Here is a 19,247-nt window from a genome sequence, read left to right on the forward strand (position 1 = left end):
CTGGGCTGAAGGCGGCGCTAAACCGCTGAGCCACCAGGCTGCCCATGGGGAACATGATTTAAATAGCCACAGATTTTTCCAGAAAGAAATGGAACATTTTTGAAGAACATTTTAAAAGAACTACCAACCCATAATTCTGTATTTCATAAAAATTCCCTTCGGGATTGAAGATGAAATAAAGACATTCTCATGTGAAGGGAAAGTAAGAGACTTAGTATCACCAGTTCTATTACTAAAGGAATTCCTTCTGATGGTAAATGACACCAGAAGGCAAACAGAAACAACAAAAATGAAGGGAAACAACACAAATGATAAATATTTGGGTAAATATAATAGTCTCCTTTTCATCTTTTAAGTTCTTTAAGATATATTTTGGTTAAAAATAAAAGTTATCATTGTTTAGTGGAATTTTCAGTGTATGTTGATGTAAAAAATATAAAAACCCAACCTGAGTGAGGAAGCACGGGTAAGAGAATGTATGTGGTGTTAATATATCACTTGAAGTGATACTCATTCTATATAGACTATGAAAAGTTAAATATGTATATTTTATTTTTTAAAGATTTTATTTATTCATGAGAGACAGAGAGAGAGAGAGAGAGAGAGGCAGAGACATAGGCAGAGGGAAAAGCAGGCTTCCCAGGGGAACCCAATGTAAGACTCAATCCTGGGACTCTGGGATCATGCCCTGAGCCGAAGACAGATGCTCAACCACTGAACCGCCCAGGCGTCCCTAAATATGAATATTTTAATGCCTAGGACAAACATTTAAACATTACACAAAGAGATACATAGTAAAAATACAATAGATAAATTAAAATAGAAAACTAAGAAATGTTTAAAAGAGAAAAGAAACTTAAAGAAAAGGGAAAACCTAAAAACTAAAAATAGACAAGCAGAAAACAATAAAATGGTAGGCTTAAATCCAAAGATATTAGTAATTACATTACATGTAAATGGAGTAAACACACTAATTAAAGCACAAGTTGTCAGAACCGATTTTTTAAAAATGACTCAATTATATATATTGCCCATAAAAAAAACTCATTTCAAATATAATGACCTAGGTAGTATAAAATAAAGGTTGGAAAAGATATATCACTAATCAGAAGAAAGCTGAAGTGGCTTCAGTAATATCAGACAAAGCAGACTTAAGAGCAAAGAATAAAAAGGGATAATACATAGTGATAAAAGGAGTAATTTATCAAGAAGATGCATAATCCTAAATTTGTTTACCAAATAAAAGAGCTTGAAAATACATGATGCAAAAATTAACTGAAAGAAAAGATAAACAAATCCACAACAATAGCTAGAGACTTCAATATTCCTCTCTTGGTCATCAGGAGAACTAGTAGACAACCAACAAGGGTATATACTATAAATTATTGACTTGAGTTGACATTTATAGAATACTACATCCAAAAACAGCGTAATAAATATTCTTCTCAAATATACATGGAACTGTCACCAAGATAAATCATATCCTATGTCATAATAATAAAAAAATTTTTAAACAAATTAAGAAAATTGAAATCATGCAAAGTATATTCTCTGACTATAATGGAATTAGTCTGAAAGTTGAATAACAGGAATAATACCAGACCCTTGGAAATGTACAGTGTACTTCTAAATAATCCATGAGTCAAAAAGGAAGTGTCAGGGAAGTTAGAAAATATTTTGAATATTTTCTAATTTGACTATGAAAGCATTTATCAAAACTTGTGTGATATAGGTAAAGCAGTGCTTAGAGGGAAATTTATACAATTAAAATGCTCATATTTAAAATGAGAAAGCTATTAAACCAGTAATCTAAGATGCTATCTTAAGAAATTAGGGGGAAAAAAAGAGCAAAAGAAACCCAAAACAAGCAAAAGAAAAAGAATAATAGAAATAAGAACACAAATTAATCAAATTGAAAACAATTTCAAAACCAATAGGGAAAAAAAAAAAAAAAAAAAAAAAAAAAAAAAAAAAACCAATAGGGAAAACTCAATGAAACCAAAACTTGGTTCTTTGAGAAGATTAATAAAATTGATAAATCTCTAATGAGAGTTGTAGAGAGAAAACATAAATGACCAATATCAAGCATGAAAAATGAGTTATCACTAAAGACTGTGTTCTTGAATGCAGCGATTTATATAAAACGGACAAATTCTGCAAAAAACACAAACTACCAAAATTCACCTGAGATGAAATATAGATAAGTTAACTAGCCCTATAACTGTTTTTAAAAATGAGTTTGCAGTTAGGAATTTGCAGTTAGAACCCGTCTGTTTGCTGAAATCTCCAGGCTCAGATCATTCTGGCAAATTCTACAAAATACTGCTAGTGATGGTTCACTAGAAAATTCTACCAAATATTTAAAGAAAAAATAAAACAAATTCTACACAATCTCTTCCAGAACATAGAACAGGAGGTAACACTTCTCAAATAAGAGGAACACCTCTCAAATAATAAGATCAGCATTACGCTGATACCAAAGCCAAACAAAGATGGTACAGTAAAAGCAGAGTACAGAGCAATACCCCTCATGAACACAGATGCAAAAATTCTTAACAAAATATTGGCAAATACCTAGCATACATAAGCACATGAAGAGATGTTCAACATCATTGACCATTAAAGCAATACAAGTTAACTCTGATGAGATCTAACTACATGCCCAGAATGGCAAAACGCTGAAAATTAAAAAACAGTACTGACAATACCAAGTGCTCATGACAATACAGAGCTGGAACCCTCATACATTCCCAGTGGGAAAGCCAAATGGCATAACTCCTCAGGAAAACCACTTGGTGGTTTCTTATAAAGCCAAACAAAGACTTACCTACAATCCACCAATCCTACTCCTGGGTGTTTTCCCAAGTGAACAGGAAACTTACATTCACACAAAAATCTGTACCTGAATGTTTAAAGCAGCTCTGTTCATACTCATCAATATCTGGAAACAGTCCAAATATCTTTCAATGGGTGAACGTGTAAGTAAACTGGGAGTACATTCCTACAGTGGCATACTATTCAGTCTAGCAATAAAAAGGATGAACTATTGACACACATAACAGCTTGGATGAATCTCGAAGGTGTTATGCTGAGTGAAAGAAGCCAGTCTCGAAAGTTCTATATACTGTATAATTCCATTTATAGGGACTTTTGGAAAAAATAAAACTATAATGACAGAGACAAGTCAGTCTTTCCAGGGGTGAGAGGTTAGTGAAGACAATGTTTTTTTTTTGTTTTGTTTTTTTTCCCATCCAAGTTCAAACACTACTTGAGAGGGTCTGTGGGCCCCAGCTTGAAAACCCATCCTATGCTATATCCTATGCTATATATTATGTAGAAATTATCTTTTTTGTTTGTTTTTTGATGTTCTGTGTCTAGTAAAGTAGACCAGCATATGGTAGGCACTTAATTATCTGGTTAATAGAAGAATAAATGAATAAACAAGCTACAAAAGGACAAACATATAACAATATATTGAGAGATTCTAGAGACATTAAGAAAAATGAACCCATTTTGTTAACTCAACATATAATCACTATTCATAGTGATGAATTGGACTGTCTCTAATAACTCCACCAACTGCGCTTTTCTGATTGGGCCACTGACCAAGATTTGCCTTGTGTGGTTGTACTTGCACCATTCCTGAGCATCTCTTGTTTCCATCCTGTAGAGGGAACACAATTAAATCCTTTCTCAGAATGATACAGCTGTTGTCACCAAAGGTGGTAGATAACTGTCCTAAAGGTATACACTGCAATTAGTGCTTGAGATTTCCCAGGCCCTGTAGGACAGGATTTGGTAGGTGCAGTGCCAAGGCCATCATGAGACTCTGTCAATGGGCATCAATCAGGCTTAGCAAGGAGTTTGGGGTGAGGAGCACAGCTGGGCAAGTGCAGCAGAGCACTTTGCATGAGAAGGCATCGATGGGAAGTTGATGGAGACCTGAAACCTAAAGTTGTTGTTAGAACCCAAGAGCCCTCCTCACCCCCAGCCAGTAGTAAGAGCCAGTGAGAACACTTGCCGGAAGTTCTGGAAGAGTTGCACAAACCTAATGAGCTGCTACACTCTACTGACCCTGTCATGTACCAGCAGTGTCCTTGGTGACCCCTGGGAGGATGGTGCCAGACCTGAATTAAGGATTGGAAAAGGCTAATCCCTTACTTCATTAAGTCACATCTGAGATGCCCTTGGATGTAAGATCCACCATTATTTTATATAAGAAAGGGAAAACGCTGCCCATAGACTGCCGAGTACCTTGAACAACAATCCCGACTCCCGAGTCCATCACAGCAGAGTTTTTGAAATTAATCTTCATCGCTTCTGAGAAATTTAGCAACTAAACAGATATCTCAGTGACAGAAAGTAACACAGCTTGCCTGTCTTTGTTGGTACCTTCCTTTCTGAGGTTCCTAAGGCACTTGGTTGGTTGTTCCTTAGCAAGAAAACATGGACTTAATGATCATTCCTCTGTGACAAATAGTTGTTGCTAATACCACATTTACATCCTACTGTTTGGCTTCTGCGCCTTTCTGAGTACAAAATAGCTTGTCATTTCAATGCTGAATCATGGTGAAATTTTTTTTGAGAACATTTCTAAATGGCAGTTAAGCTCTCGGGTTAAACTCACAGATGCACATGTCTCACAGTCGAAGGGAGGACAGCATGAGCAGCCGCGTCTACGTGGACACACACACAGACACAAAGGCAGCCATGTCACAGCCACTGCCCCGTAGGCCAATGGCTGTTGAAAGGCACTGTTGACTTGAGATGCTTCTGGATTCCAGAGATGTTACATCGTGGAAAACTGTGCCTCTTAGAATCAGTGCAACGATTTTGTTAGATCCCATGATCTGGGAGAGAGTTCTGCATCTAAGACATGTTTCTTGAACATCCTCTGTTTGCTGGGGGAATGTTTTAGGCCTATGGTGGGAAGCCAGTGAGATAATTTCCTTGGCTGCGTGGAGCTCACACCGAGTCGGGACAACACATGATAAATGAATAACCAGAAAAGTAATCATATTGTTTTCAGTGCAGTGGGAGAAACAGACGGGTCAGAGATAGAGCTTCATGGTGGTGGTGAGGGGGTCCAGGGCACGTCTTGCATTTGTAGTGAGTTCTCTCCAATCTTGCTGATTTCCAACTGAGGGGACTTTTGGGTTTTGGTCTCTTGAGAGTCACTGATAGCCTGCAGGGTGATTGCATGCCAAGGTTTGCCCAGGATGGAGGGGTTTCCTGGGATGTGGGAATTGCAGTCAGGAAATGGGCCTTCCCAGTCACACCGGCACAGTTGGCCTCCCTTCAGGATTCTAACTCAGTTTCTTTTTGGTTTAATATTTGCATTGCTTTCTCCGTTATTTAGTGAAGTTTGATACTAAATTTACAACTGTGACTTTTTTTAATAAAGATTTTATTTATTTGTTCATGAGAGATACAGAGAGAAGCAGAGACACAGGCAGAGGGAGAAGCAGGCTCCCTGTGGGGAGCTCGATATGAGACTCCATCCCAGGACCCCGAGATTACAATCTGAGCCAAAGGTAGACACTCAACCGCTGAGCCACCCAGGCATCCCTACAACTGTGACTTCTTTTCTTCCACTTCCATCTTTTCTATTTTCATTAAAAAAGGGGTTACTTGATAGAAAAGACTAAAATCTTATAATTCCCAAATGCATTCAGCCATTTAACAGCTCCTACCTCCGGTCCTGTGGGGGCTGCAGTGATGGAGCAAGGTGGTTGTTAGGGATGAGAATGCCTATCTACACAGCTGGAGAAAGGTAGGGAGCATCTACCAAGGACTCCAGGAGTTGAGAGCAAGTGGGTTCTGAGGATGCAGAGGAGGGCAGGGGAGGCTGCCCTCTGTTTGTAATTTTATTTTACATTAGATGAGCAATATGAACCAAAGGCTTCAAAGAACAGTAATTTTCTTTGCCTTTGAAATGAGTTAAGAGCAAAAACAATGCCATGCTTTCATGTTAGGAATCATTTCGGTAACATGGAGCGGCTTTCTGTTTTTTAGCTAAAAAAAAAAGTCAAACTCTGGACTGCAAATGCTTTCATGACTGAAATATATGCTTTTTTCTCTTTAAACCAAGGAAACACATAATTCTTGGCTCTCCCTTTAAGCTAGGGGCCCCCAGGTGGAGAAGCCATTTTCACTTGTGTGAGCAAATGTGGTTAGTGGTCAGTGACACTGCAGTCCTTATTAGTCCTCAGGGAACTTCGTGTCTGATCTCTGCCTTCAGCTCAGGGTCCAAGTGTAATGACTTACACATCCACTGCAATAGTACACAACTACCATGTGATTCCTTTTCTTGCCCCTCATCCCTCTCCATTTCATGCCCCCGTCATATCTCTTGAACACATAGTTCCTTGTTTAATGGCTAACTGCACTGAATGCCGTAGTCAGTCTTAGAAGCGTTGTAATCTGAACAAAGCAATCAACTCTCTACCTCATCACTTGTTTATTATTATATTTTTCAAGATGGAAGTTGTCCTATGGAAATGGGAGCATGATTCCCTTAATCTATGCCAAAACTTTATTTAGCTCATATATGGCCAGGGAATAGAATGTAGGTGTGAGTGTGTGTGTGTGTGTGTGTGTGTGTGTGTACACACGTGCTCATGTATGTGCATGTGCATGCACTGGAAGTAATACAAAACCTAAAAGGCTTAAAGTTAAGTAAAATTTGTAACCAATTTTTAAATTAGGTATGTTTTACGGGTTGATGTTATTTGAAAGCTGAACAGCTGATGTCAAAAATAGACTTTCCCATTCTTTCCTAAGTGTGGCAAAAATAACCACATGCCTTTCTTGGCCTCCTGACTCTCACCCCAGAGGGTTTTCTTGTATAGGAACCAACAATGCTTTGGATGGAAACTCTGGATAGGCTAGTCATTATTTTAAGATTTAGGAGATTGCAGATTCTTGGCAGACCTTGGTTGTTTTTCTAGAGTAGTAGGCAAGTAGTTGGACAAAAAGCAAGGAGCAGATCCACGTTGCTGGCTTTGGGTTCTTCGTGAACAAATGAGACAAGGTGAGTAGCTGCCCTGATCATCCTACTCTGTTCTGTGAGGGAAGGTTCTGGTGGCTGCAGTCCTAGTGTGGAGCTTGTTCTCTTGGAAAACAACAGGACCTTTCCCCTTTGCCTTTAGGCTTGCCCGCCACTGGAGGAAGACCTAGACGATGTCTGCCTGGTGCCAGCACAGCCCATCGAGGGGTTAGAAATAGTAGCATTGCTTGTGGAGGGAGAACAATCACTCCATTGTCAGATTCTTTTTTTCACTTTTCATCCAAAAGCTGGGCTGCTTTGTAGCACAGTTGGAGATACTGTGTTGAGAGCCTTTGCTCATGGCAACGTTTCCTCCATTCGCTTTCTGCTGCTTCTTGCGTTGGGAAATTCCATCCTTTAACACTGGGATTATATGTCACCATTGCTGAAATGATAGAGAGTTCACTTAATTTGCTGCAAGCATGAGAGACAGCCAGAGAGAATGGGAGAAGCATAGCATTCCCTTGTATAAAGAGAGGATTGAACAAGGTCAGTGAACCAAAGAAGCAGCAGGTCACAAACCCTCAGGAGGTCATGAAAATCTCCCCAAGTTTCTTGTCTTTAGGAGCAAAAATGATGCCTACTTAGATTTAAAAAAATTTTTTTTTTACGTATTTAAGATTGACCGTGATAATTGAGCTGGGAGAAGTTAAGGGCTCATTATTCTTGTTTCTGTACTTGAGCATGGTTTTGAAGATTTTAACGGCAAGAAGTTTTTTAGAAAGTATTTACATGCTTCTACCTCTCATCCCAGAATGATTCTAGAGCCCCTGAGTGGGTATCATGTACACATGCATGGCAGGGAGGGAGGCTTAACTGAGCATGCTCATGAGTTGGCCTCAGTCAATTTAACTGAGCTGAACCCCCAAAGCTTCTAATCTGTTGTACAGTTTCAAATGGCCTTTATTCTTAGCCATATGTTCTTTGGTCCATATCTTGAATGGATCATTTGTTAAAGACTAGAAGCACCAGCAACACAGATGCTGAAATTCGTGTTATTAATTCAGTTAATTGCCTGATGATAATCTCTTTATCTGAAGATGATCTTTTTCTCATCAAAATCTATCCCTCTGAAGATGCCCCTGGACTTCAGAAACTGTTACAGAAAGAAAAGACAGTGACAATTATGTATAATTTTGGTTTTCATTTATAAAGAACTAACAATTGTATGGAAGTGATTATAAATAGCAGCAAGTTGATTTTCTAAGCACAAAATATAGGAATTTCAGACATGCGGTCATAAAAGTGATTTTTGATGCCCCAACTCCTAATTAATTTCAACCTGTATTTTAATGTGAGCGCCAAACAGCGAACACAAAATAATTCTTTTATTGACTTCCTCCCTGTATCTGAGGGTCTTGCAATTGTCATCATGAAATTTATTGTCTCTTCACCGTTTCCTAGTGATTTTTGGGCACAGAAATGATAGAATTTTTTAGAAATAGGGCATGTGGGCACCTTGTAAGGTTTATGGGTTTTGGACACACACTCCTGAAATTCTATGTTAATACGCACATTCAGTTAAATTTTTAAATATATTGAATATTAAAGATTATACCAATATGAGATTCACAATATATGTGGATAAAATAGAAACTATTTTTTACTCCCATTCTTTATGTAATGCACCATATTGGACATCTTCTGTGTGTGTCTCTCACCTCTTGGCCCACCTTTGATGCCTGCCATTGTGGGGCAGCCACTCTGTGCAGGTGGATCCAAACAGTGCCTTGTTTCAGCTGCATCACATGTCTCTTTTTCAGCCCTGGGCTTCTCAGAGGCCGTATCCTGGTATACATGCCTGCATTACCCGAAGTTGTAAGTGTGTTGACACTTCATGAGACAACCTTCCAAAAGAGAATGAGAGTCCATGGGATAATGCTTTCCTTTTTCTTCCCTCAGGCTGAAAATTCTGATGTGCATTCTACACAGCTCCTTAGAAGGGTCCTCACAGGAGGCAAGATGGATCATGTGGCCACCTTCTCTCCTTCCTTGCTTCGTTCCCTTCTGGCCTTGACTCCTGTTTCCTGGGATCACTCTCCAGAATAAGCTTCCTTTACAAAAGCCCTTGTCATAAGTTCTGCTTTCTGTGAGGAACCATGCTAGACACTAGAGTAATGTGCTAGAATTAAGACATGAATATAGATTGCTAAGGGATTATTTGAGTTGTATATCTCTATGAGTGGGGTTCAAAGAGAAGTTTGGGAAGCACTAGACCAGATGTCTGTTGGAATCACTGCATGTAAAATGAGAATTGTCAGGTCCCCAATCTATTCTAACAGGTTTATGGGTATCTGAGTCTAACCATGAAGAACAGTAGAAGATTCCCAAGCCTTGTCAAGCCTGCTCAACACCGTGAGTATGTATGACATCCAGAAGAAGCAGAGAGCAAAACAAAACAAAACATTTTCACAGACATGTGAAGATCCCACAATCTTGGGAGTCTTCTGCACTATTTCTGGGTCTAATTATAAAACTGCAAATGATGCTGCCCTCCTCCAAGGAAATTGTTGACTTGACTCTAGGGCATGGTCTCTGCCTACAGATAAAGGTAGAGGAGACCTAGGAAGAGAGCCTCTTCGCTTTTCTCCTGTCCATCCCTGGGAAGGGTGGCCTTTGCATTAGCCAGATTATTGGCTGGATGCAGGATTCTGAAATCTACTTAACTCCCTGTAGTCTCTCTGTACGTATAGTGTCTAGGCCAGTGGTTCTCAAAATGTGATCCCTGGGCAAGACCATCTTTTTCTGAAGGCACACTTTCTCCTGAGGTGGTAAGGGGACAGGGTTAGAAATGCCAATTCTCGGTTCCCTCCCCAAATCTCTAGCAGTCTGTCCTGATAGCTTTCCAGTGATTCTGATGCCCGCTTACATTTGAGAACCGCTTCCTTGGGCTTTTTCCTTCTCACCCAGGCTTGTGTAAGCTTTGGGGGCCTTCAATGTTGATTTCACACTCCTTCCCAGAGAATGGGCTCAGGAAACAAAAGATGCCTTGATTAGTCAGGAGGAGAAAAGAGGCTAGAACTGTGTAGGCAGCTCCCCAGCTTCTAAGCAGATCATATTCTGGACTTTGGAAGTCAGCTGTTTGGAATGTGAGCTGTTTTCCTAGGAATGGTAGAAAGGTTCCCACGCCAGCACACAGGGCATATTTAATCCTGAATCTAGCTGAAATACTGCTGTGTCACAATGAAAAAGAGCAGATCACAATGCTCCAGTAGTATTAGCAACCACTCAAACAGAATAAAGTGATAAATGAAACACAGAAATAGTATTTTATTTATGCTCATGTTGGTGAGTTAAGGAAAGGTGGATTTGGAGGCAGAAGAAGAGGTATAAACGGGGATTTGTCAAGACTGAAGGAGTTGTTGGCTTTCCTCTTTAGATTGTCATGATACTAATTCCTTTAGTTCGAGTTTTCTTAAATGTGGTTCTGGACTGTTACTTTTTTTTTTTTTTTTTTTTTTGGAAGGCAAGTTTCACACTAGGAGGGTGTAAAGAATTCTGAGAAAGTTGGCAAGAGCTAAAAAGCAGAGTGGAAAGAGTAAGGGGATTAAAGAGAATGTGGGTGTGTTTTCTGTTAACATGACCATCAACAGAGACAGAATTACCTTGAGTTGTGAGCAGTAAGAGATGGATGAGTCAGGATTTTCTCCCTGACAAAAGAGGAAAGAAAGCAGACAAAAATTGACCACACAGCTGGTAAGCCAATTTTCATTTTGATAAATATTTACCAGTAGATAGTTGTATAAGAAAAAAAAACAACCTGGCCGCCTGTTTTGAGAACCTTCTCTCTCATTGTATTGCCTTGAGACAATCACATTTCATGGCCCTTGTCCCCTCTCTGACCACCGATGGGCAAATGACCAGAAGCCTGACAGTGTCCACTGATGTGGTGTCAGAAGGTGATTTGGACCACTCCGCTGTCCTCCTTTCTCCTCCTAGACATTTGAAATAAGGAATGCCCAGAACATATATGTTCAGTCCGTGATGGGAAGAGGTACATGGCTAGCTGTGATCACTTTACACGTTTTCAAATCAAATGCTTCTAGCTAGGCTTTCTGTGGTGGCTAAAATACTTTCTTCCTGGACTCACTATGCCTTTATTAACCATTCTATTTTTGTATCATATGAATTATCATCACTGATGGTTGAATGGCTGGATTTAGAGAAATGTGGTAGCCCTAATGGAATTAATTAATTGAATAATATTGCCTGACAAATGGCTCTGTATACCGAAGAGGGCTTGAGACTTAATTACTGATGTCATTTATCTGTCTATTTGCACCCCAACAATAAGCGACTCGTTTCTCATTAACATTGGGTCATTTTCCAAAAGGAAGAAAAGAGGCCAAAATATCAGGAAGGGGGAAAAAAAATCGATGTCTTTGTTCCCCACCTCATTATCCTGATAAATCATAACAGACTCTGTTAATTAGATGGGCAGCCTTAACTGGCTGACTCCTGTCCAACAATTACCTCAGAAAGAAGCACCACTGGGAACATTGCCTTCCCTTGGGAGGAGATGAAAGGAAGTCTGTAACAAAAAAAAGGATCTTTTCCCCAGCCATGCTGGGGGGATCACAGTTGTCAAGGCAGATTTCTAGACCAAAGGGCGGGACCTGTTTCAGGGACAGCGCCTGTGCATTATGGCGACGTGGGGTATCTGACACTGCCTTCCTAATCTAAGGCTTAGGTAATGGTGCTCAGTGCCTCCAACTCCCCCGGGGAGATTAAAGCCTAATTAAAACAGGGGAACAGGTGTAAGAGGGCCTGATTTGATCTGGCCAAATTAATTGCTGAGATTGGGCTTGCAATTGGTAACTGGAAACAGTGAATTAACTATCACCGGAATACAGCTAATCCCTTGGTCTCACCGAGACTGTGTATAAAACAGACTGAACTTGCTGGGAACACAAACACAGAGGGATTTGAAGTGAAGGTACGAAGCATCCTTGTGTGGGAAAGCCTCGGCAATGAGCCTATGGCCACAGAGGGTGGCCATACATCCCAGACTGCCTGCCCGGGATAGTGCTGGTTTGTGCCTGTTGTCCCTACAAAATTGTTAAAAGTGCCCCCCTCCGTTCTCAGAAAAAATGTCCTTGCTTGGACAATAAATTAAATGATCACTGTATTTCAATGTCAATTTTAAGCTCCTTTTTTTTCTTTACCAGAAGAGTGGTTGAACAGCATTCCCCCAAAAGGTATCAAAGTCCTAACCCTCAATACTTATGAAAGTGAACTTATTTGGAATTTAGGGTCTCTGCAGATGATTAAGGTAAGATGAGGTTATTAGGGTGGCCTCTGATCCAATATGACTGATGTCCTTAGAAAAAGGGATCCTGGGATATTTGGACACAGAGGCATACATGCCCATATGCAGATTGCCATGTGACGATGGAGCCAGAGATGGACATGGTGCTTCTCCCAGACCAGCGGTGCCAAAGATTGCCAGCAAACCCAGGAAAAGCCAAAAGGCAGGTCTGGAATAAATCCTTCCTCATGGCCCTCAGAAGGAACAAACCCTGTGGACACCTCAATCTAAGACTCCAGCCTTCTAGAGTTCTAGAACTTTGAATCAGAACATTTCTGTTGTTCTTAAGCCATCCATTTGTGGCATTTTATTATGGCAGCCGTAGCAAACTGATTTAAGTGGGCACTGGTTTCCAAGTGTCTGAAAACTCTCTCATTGCTCTTAGTTTGTATAGTTCACAGAAATAAGCTGTGTTGGTGGCAAAGACCGGTACCAGGCTGGTGTGAGAAGTCAGTGAACCAACACTGGTTTCTCAGGCCCAGGTGCTGGGGATGGATGAAGGAGAAACAGACATGGATCCTGGCCTCCAGGAGCCAGCAGTTTGATGGGAAGGGAGGTAATGCAGGTGACCTCGTATTTCCTTAGGTAGATATAAATATGTATCGACTATGCAGAGGAGGGAGGGAAGCACATCCCTAGGCTGAAAAGAAAATGCCTTTCGAGAAAGGGACATCTAACTTGACCTGCTATGCAAAGGTTACCTGGATGAAAAAAAATGAGGGATTGCAGGAGCATGTGTGAAGGCCCTTGGGCGAGAGGGAGCCGGAAATGTACACCGCATATCCAGAGAAATCCAACTGCAGAAGCAGAGAAACTGGAGAGGGTTGAGTTCCAGGTGAAGCCCAGTTCTTCATCCCAGCCCTCATCACCCACTTTATCAGAGGTTTAAAGACACATCATGTTCGAGACCCTGTGCTAGGGACTGGGAGATTCCAATGGTGGAGACTAACGGAGTAAGCTGCTAACCAAGCAGTTGATGGCCTAAAGCTGGGAGAACAGGTGGGAAAAGCCAGAGAGAACAAAGCCACCACTTCTGTCGGGAGATTCAATTCCTCTGAGGTGAGTCTTGAGGAAACGCTATATGCAGTGGCTTGGGTGTGTGTGTGTGTGTGTGTGTGTGTGTGTGTGTGTGTGTGTGTGGAGGGAAAAGGAGAAATCGAAAATGTCTATGCCAGGTTCAGAAGAAGGGACCCTTTGGTCCCTGAGCTCTCTGGCCAATAGTTTTCATGTGTCTAGACTTGGAGAGGTCACATATTCTGTCCAGAAGCACTTACTCTTTCTAAGTGTCTAATGTGATTCTATTTCACTGAAACTGAATTGGAGTTGCTCCTTGTCTAGGTTTCATTTAGGGACATGGCAAGACATTTTAGAACATTCTACAGAAAGCATTTGTGATGGCCTCTTGCCCTTGAGGAGCCGTGCCCCGCATCTTTGGACCTTGGTTCCCAGGACCTACCAACATGATCCCATCTTGGATTTAGGTTTCTAGCTCCTTGGCCAGACAGAGTCTGAGGGAATAATGAAATCAATACACTCAATCCATATTGTGCATATGGTTTTGAACTCTAGGTTTGGGGGTTCTGAGGTGCAACCCAATCAAAAGGGCCTGTTAACAGCACCATTTGTGAGAGAGATTTCTAGGTTGGATGTTTGTCTTCTGCAGTTGACTTCGATTATCTGTCTCTGGTGGGCCCAGAACAAAAAGTTTTGGTAAGGCAAAACTAGGCTCTGATTTTGTAGGCATGGCATTCATTATGTAAGCGTACAGGTCTATGTTTCAAAATGAAAAATAACAATAATAATTAAAGTTTCTCTAGGCTTCTTGTGTCCAAACCACTCTTGCAAAATCACCTTTGGATGAGCTTTAAGTGTCAGCAAATCAGAAACATGTGGATTTAATTTCCTTTGAAATACACCAGGGGACCAAGGGGCAACAGGGCTTGGCAACCAGCTTCTTAGGGTTTGCCAAACCCCAAATACCTCACACTCTGGAAGAGCTGTCCCGCTGGCCCCCAGCAGTCTTATCTGGCCAGTCCAGCCGCTGCATTTCTTGCTATCCCAACTAGGTTTTCTCTAACCATTAGGCTGTTCTCTTGGTCCATTTTAGCTGCCAGAAGGACACTGTTAACACCACCCACATGCATAACAGAACTTTGGAAGAGGGACCAGACTGCAATGAGGTGTCAGGTTGGCTTCAGTCTTATCTGGACGAACAGGCCATCTTTGCAGCCATTACTATGTCTTTAAAACCCAAACCAACTGTGAGAGAGGTTTTTCCAACTTGACTTCTAGATGGGAAAATATTTTGCTTTTATGGTGGATGATGGTATTGGGCCCCAAATATATTAGGTTTCATGATCATCCATCACTCATGCATATAATATGAAACATGTCCATACTCTGCAAAGACCACAGCCACCCCGCCATTAGGTTCCAAGGTAAATATAGGCCCACAAACCTCCTGGAGAAACAGAGAAGTTTCCTTCGAGGAGAGGAACCACAGTTGTGTAGTTGTGATGCATCTCTGAAACCCCTATCCCTATCCCCTGGTCTACTCTACCCAAAGAGTAAGGATATGCCAATAGATCTGTGTCGTTCTCTGGCCCATTGTTTTTCTTTCTTGGTATTAATGCTTCTCTTTTTCTGTTCTATATTTTCTATGTCTTGTGTCTCTTTTGCCTTAAATACCAATGTACATTTAATGCAAAGGGCCAACTGAAGCTTTAAAAAGTACTTTTCACATCCGAAACAACTAATGCTTTAGTGCCTGTGTGTCATATGTTTACATATACTGACTTCTTTGTTATCCTTATCTTACTGAAGGGGCAACAGAGGCAGCGCCAGAGAGACAGAGTAACCTACACATCACACAACCAGTAAATAAAAGCTCAACCTTGATTTCTGGCCACTGGGCTCCAGAAATGGTGTTCTATCCAGGGCTCAATGCTGTCTCCTACTCCATTGTTTTGTATGTCAAGTTGACTGGCCCATGAGGTGCCCAGATGTTGGTCAAGCATTATTCTGTTTTCATGGAGGATGTTTGGGGATGAGATTAACATTTAAATTGGTAGACTGAGTAAAGCAGACCCCCGGACCTTGTAGTGTGTGTGTGGACCTCATCCAATCAGTTGAAGGCCTTAACAGAACAAAAATACTGATTCTCCCCTGAGTAAGAGGTACTTCTCTTGCCTGTCCTATTGAGCTGGGACATTGGCTTTCTTCTGCTTGAACTTGAACCGAAGAAATATCAGCTCTTCTGGGGTGTTGAGCCTACTGGCATTGGGTTAGAACTTCACACCTGGTTCTCCTGGTTCTCAGGCCTTTGGAGTTGGACTGAAAATACACCATTGGCTCCCCTGAGTGTCTAGCTTGCCAACTCACCCTGCAGATCTTAGGACTTGTCAGCTTACATAATGACACAAGCCAGTCCCTTATAATATCTCTGTTTCCGTCTATCTGTCTATCTCTATTTACCCTATTGGTTCTATTTCTCCAAAGAACCCTAATACAAACTTTTCTTATTGAATTTGCCAGGCAATCCTGTGGAGGTGGAGGTGATGGATCATCGCTGCTTGCCAGACGAGGAAAAACCTAGAACATGTTCATTTTATCCATGCACGTGTACCTGTACACATATATGCACACACATATACACACCTGAATTCAGGACAAAGAGCAAAATCAAGGTCCACGCATTTCTTATTCAGCACTTCTTCCCCAAGGCATCCACAGAGCAGCCACAGTTGGCATCGTTAGGTTTTTCCAGACCTTCTCGCAGAAAACTCTGCCTGGAGTATCGGGTGACAGAGGAACCACTGCTATTTTGTTTGTTCTTCAAATTCCATATTGTAAATTCCAGCCAAAAAAACCAACGAAGTAAAGAATTGGGAACCTTGCAAGTTCCCACCTGGAAACAGTGAATATAGGGAATGGATCCCTGAGGGTACAATTACCTCTGAACAATTGGGTGCTGAGCTGGACAAGGATATCTGGCTAGTGGAATTTTTGTGCAAAAATCTTTTATCTTTGTTAGCTCATGTAAACTCCAAGGCCATTCACTGTGTCAAGACTATTGACACTTATCCTAGGTGTTTACTTTTCAAGGCTTTGTCTTTTATAAAGCCACCCCAGCCTCAGGGTTAAGAAGAAATCAGGTTCTCTACTCTCACCCCACCCCCTGCCTCTTGCTTTTACAGTATCCACTGTGGCAGTCCAGGACAACAGGTGAGCTAGTAAACACTGAAGGTGTGTCCTGACTGTCCACTCAAAGCCAAGGTAGACTGGTGATCCACTAACATCTTCAACTGCTTGTACCGAGTGGTCAGAAACTCAGGAGGACATGTCTGTGCCTTTCTACTGCTGTGTCTAAGCAGCAGAGGGGAATTCTATGCTGGGCTTTAGCAGCCTCAGGACCCTTGCAGCATCCTCTGAACCTCCCTGCTCTCCAGCTTCCCACCCTGAGCTTTTTTTCTGTTGAAAGTGGCTGGGGGTGACGGGGGAATGGTGCATCCACTTGAGGCACACAACTCCCACGCACACCTCCCTCTGTTTCTGTGGGAGCTGAGAAGCTGGGGGCCGAGAAGGCTGGCTGGGAAGGAAAGGCTGGGACTGATCCTGCAAAGATGGGGCAGGAGGTGGTGCTTGTAAGCAGGGAGCTTTGGTTTTAATGAATAAAATCTAAAAACCCCAAGTTCCCACCTGGGGACCTTGGGGTCAGTAGGTGGAATCCAGTTTGGTCAAAGGGTAATCATTCTCATCCTTTAACTGAAAACCTTCTCCCTCTCTCCCAACCCCCTAGCCCTAGAACAATACTATTTTCAAAAGGTTTGGTTTGGGCTTCACACGGTGCACTAGTTGTTGTGAGTGGCAAAGAAAAAAAAAAAAAAAGAGCATTTTCCATTTAAAAAATGAGCCTCAAATTCACTAGTTCTTCCTCAAGCCAAAAGCTTCTGACTTGCACTGGCTTCTCTCTAATGGATAATGGGTAGTTTTTCATACTTTGAAAAACACTGCTTTTTTTTTTTTTTTTTTTTTCCCCTCTCCGGTTGAGTAAGCTCTTGCAAGTGGGATTAAACAAGAAACGCCATTTCTCATGGAAATGGCTTTATTTCCATTATACCCACACTGGCTTGTTTTCAGAGTGGCTCAGACGTGCTGGACAATGTATCCTGAATTGAGGAAGAAAAGGGAGATGGTTGAAACCTTTGCTTTGAGGGAAGAAACCCAGCAAAGAGATCTATTCATTCGCATTGACCTTGGAGATAGATATCACGTAATGCTACAGTTTAGGCCTAATTATTTGTGGAGGAGCAAGCAGGGCTCCTGTTCTGTGTTTTGTAGCCATGGACCTCCCCTCTGCTGGGTGCCCCAGTATCGGGTGCCGCTCACGAGCGGGCCGGGTGTGTTTGATGGGTGCTGACACGGCCTGGTCACATTCCCTCTCAACAGAGCTGTCCTTAGCAGCCAGCCTGGTGTCATTGGTGATGCCACAGAATAACATGTATACCTGCCTGTAGGATAACACCGGGTTTCTACCTGGTTCCCTTCTGAGATACTTCCAGCCTGCAAGAGGATCTGATTGCACTTTAGATTTACTTAGGTAGCCTTCACAAATATTGATTCACGTTGAAACCTCCTAAAAGAAATACACCTAGCTCCACCCCAGATCAATATCACAGAATCATGTGGGGATGGATCCTGGGCATGATCAACATTAAAAAAAAAAACAAAAACTCAGGTGGGTGCCTCTAAGGGACAGCCAGGGCTGGACCTCCTGAATTAGAAAAGGGAAAGCTGTCTCTTGGCCATGTCCTCGGGGATCTCCCAGTCTCTGTCTCTGTGGGTGGTGCTGCCCCATGTTAGGCGTCGGTTAAGGGCCACCCGAGTATGTTTGTGCTCCTGGAGGAGGTTTGTGTCACTGTTGTGAGCCCCGTTGATAGGGAAACGGGCATTGCATGGACTGAGTGTACCTGGCAGGTGGACACATGCACACACACTCTCAAACCCTCTTCCCGGTTGAGAGGCCCTCACGGTGGTCACCTGTCTGGGCATGCAGGGTATCCTGTAACCATGGGAGCTGCAGTCCTGTGGCCTCAACTTCTAATCTGCGGCACTGTACTCACCCGTATTCTGGTTTCCCATTGATTAAAAAGGTACTTAATTTCTATTAGTAGTGTTAGAAAGCTTTTCTTCTCATGACCCTTGGGGACTTCCTAAACCCTACAAATGCCGCACCCCCTACTTGTTGGTAGGCACAGCCCTACGTGATGATGACAGAAAGGTTTACTGGAGACATACTTTAAATATACTGGCACAGACAGGCAAACAGGAAAGGATGGGAAAAGATGTACTCTGCCAACTCAAAACATAGAAAGCTGGTGTGGTGACCTTAAATTAAGATCAGGCAAAATCGGCTTTAAGATAAGGCATATCAGCAGAGGTAATCCCCCAAACCCCAGAAGGCAATCCCCCTGCTTCCCACCCTCCTGCCGCCTGGGCACCCAGCCCTCAGACCCTGTGGTTCAACTGCAGCCGTGGGAACGGGAATCTGGGTAGGGATGCTGGGGGGCTACCTCCCTAGGCGCCTCTGGGCTCTTACTGCCTCCCTCCTTCCTCCCCCCTTCTCCCTCGTCTTCCAGGCCCTTGGCATAATCTCATCCAGGGATTTAGCTTTTACAAAAGCAGGAATCCTTTCAGCTGGCTCAGATCCCTAAGGCAAGGAAGTGTGAAGCTTGGCTGCCCGGTGGAAATTGGTGTGGGTGGGGAATAAGGGAGCCAAACCCGAATTAGTACTTACTTGAGCAATTGATCCCACCACTTTTCCCAGGGGTTCAGGGGCCGCTCCAAATCTCTTGGTCTCTTGTTTGGACAAGAGCTGCAGAGGTGCTTGCC

The 19,247-nt window shown here is 42.2% G+C and overlaps 2 long non-coding RNA genes across 7 annotated transcripts in view; one reads left to right on the top strand and one right to left on the bottom strand.

Moving 5' to 3' along the window:
* Nucleotides 1-18,102, top strand: part of LOC111093466 — a 29,393-nt gene extending 11,291 nt beyond the window's left edge. For 2 of the 5 annotated variants that reach the window (XR_005382312.1, XR_005382313.1), the window contains exons 2-3: nucleotides 8,951-13,415; nucleotides 15,891-18,102. This is a non-coding gene — a long non-coding RNA (uncharacterized LOC111093466). Of the gene's footprint in view, nucleotides 1-6,726; nucleotides 7,034-8,950; nucleotides 13,416-15,890 lie in introns of those variants that run through there. The other 3 variants (XR_005382314.1, XR_005382315.1, XR_005382316.1) reach the window with 3 other exon arrangements.
* LOC111093467 lies at nucleotides 6,118-10,209 on the bottom strand. 2 transcript variants are annotated; one of them, XR_005382318.1, is made up of 3 exons: nucleotides 9,918-10,209; nucleotides 8,710-8,895; nucleotides 6,118-7,433 (listed from the first exon to the last, which is right to left on the bottom strand). It is a non-coding gene; the product is annotated as an uncharacterized LOC111093467 (long non-coding RNA). The 2 variants fall into 2 exon arrangements; XR_005382317.1 differs by having other exon boundaries at nucleotides 6,118-8,144.
* Nucleotides 18,103-19,247: the final 1,145 nt, after the last annotated feature.

Source organism: Canis lupus, chromosome 31, assembly GCF_011100685.1.
Source record: "Canis lupus familiaris isolate Mischka breed German Shepherd chromosome 31, alternate assembly UU_Cfam_GSD_1.0, whole genome shotgun sequence".
Taxonomy (NCBI): Eukaryota; Metazoa; Chordata; class Mammalia; order Carnivora; family Canidae; genus Canis; species Canis lupus.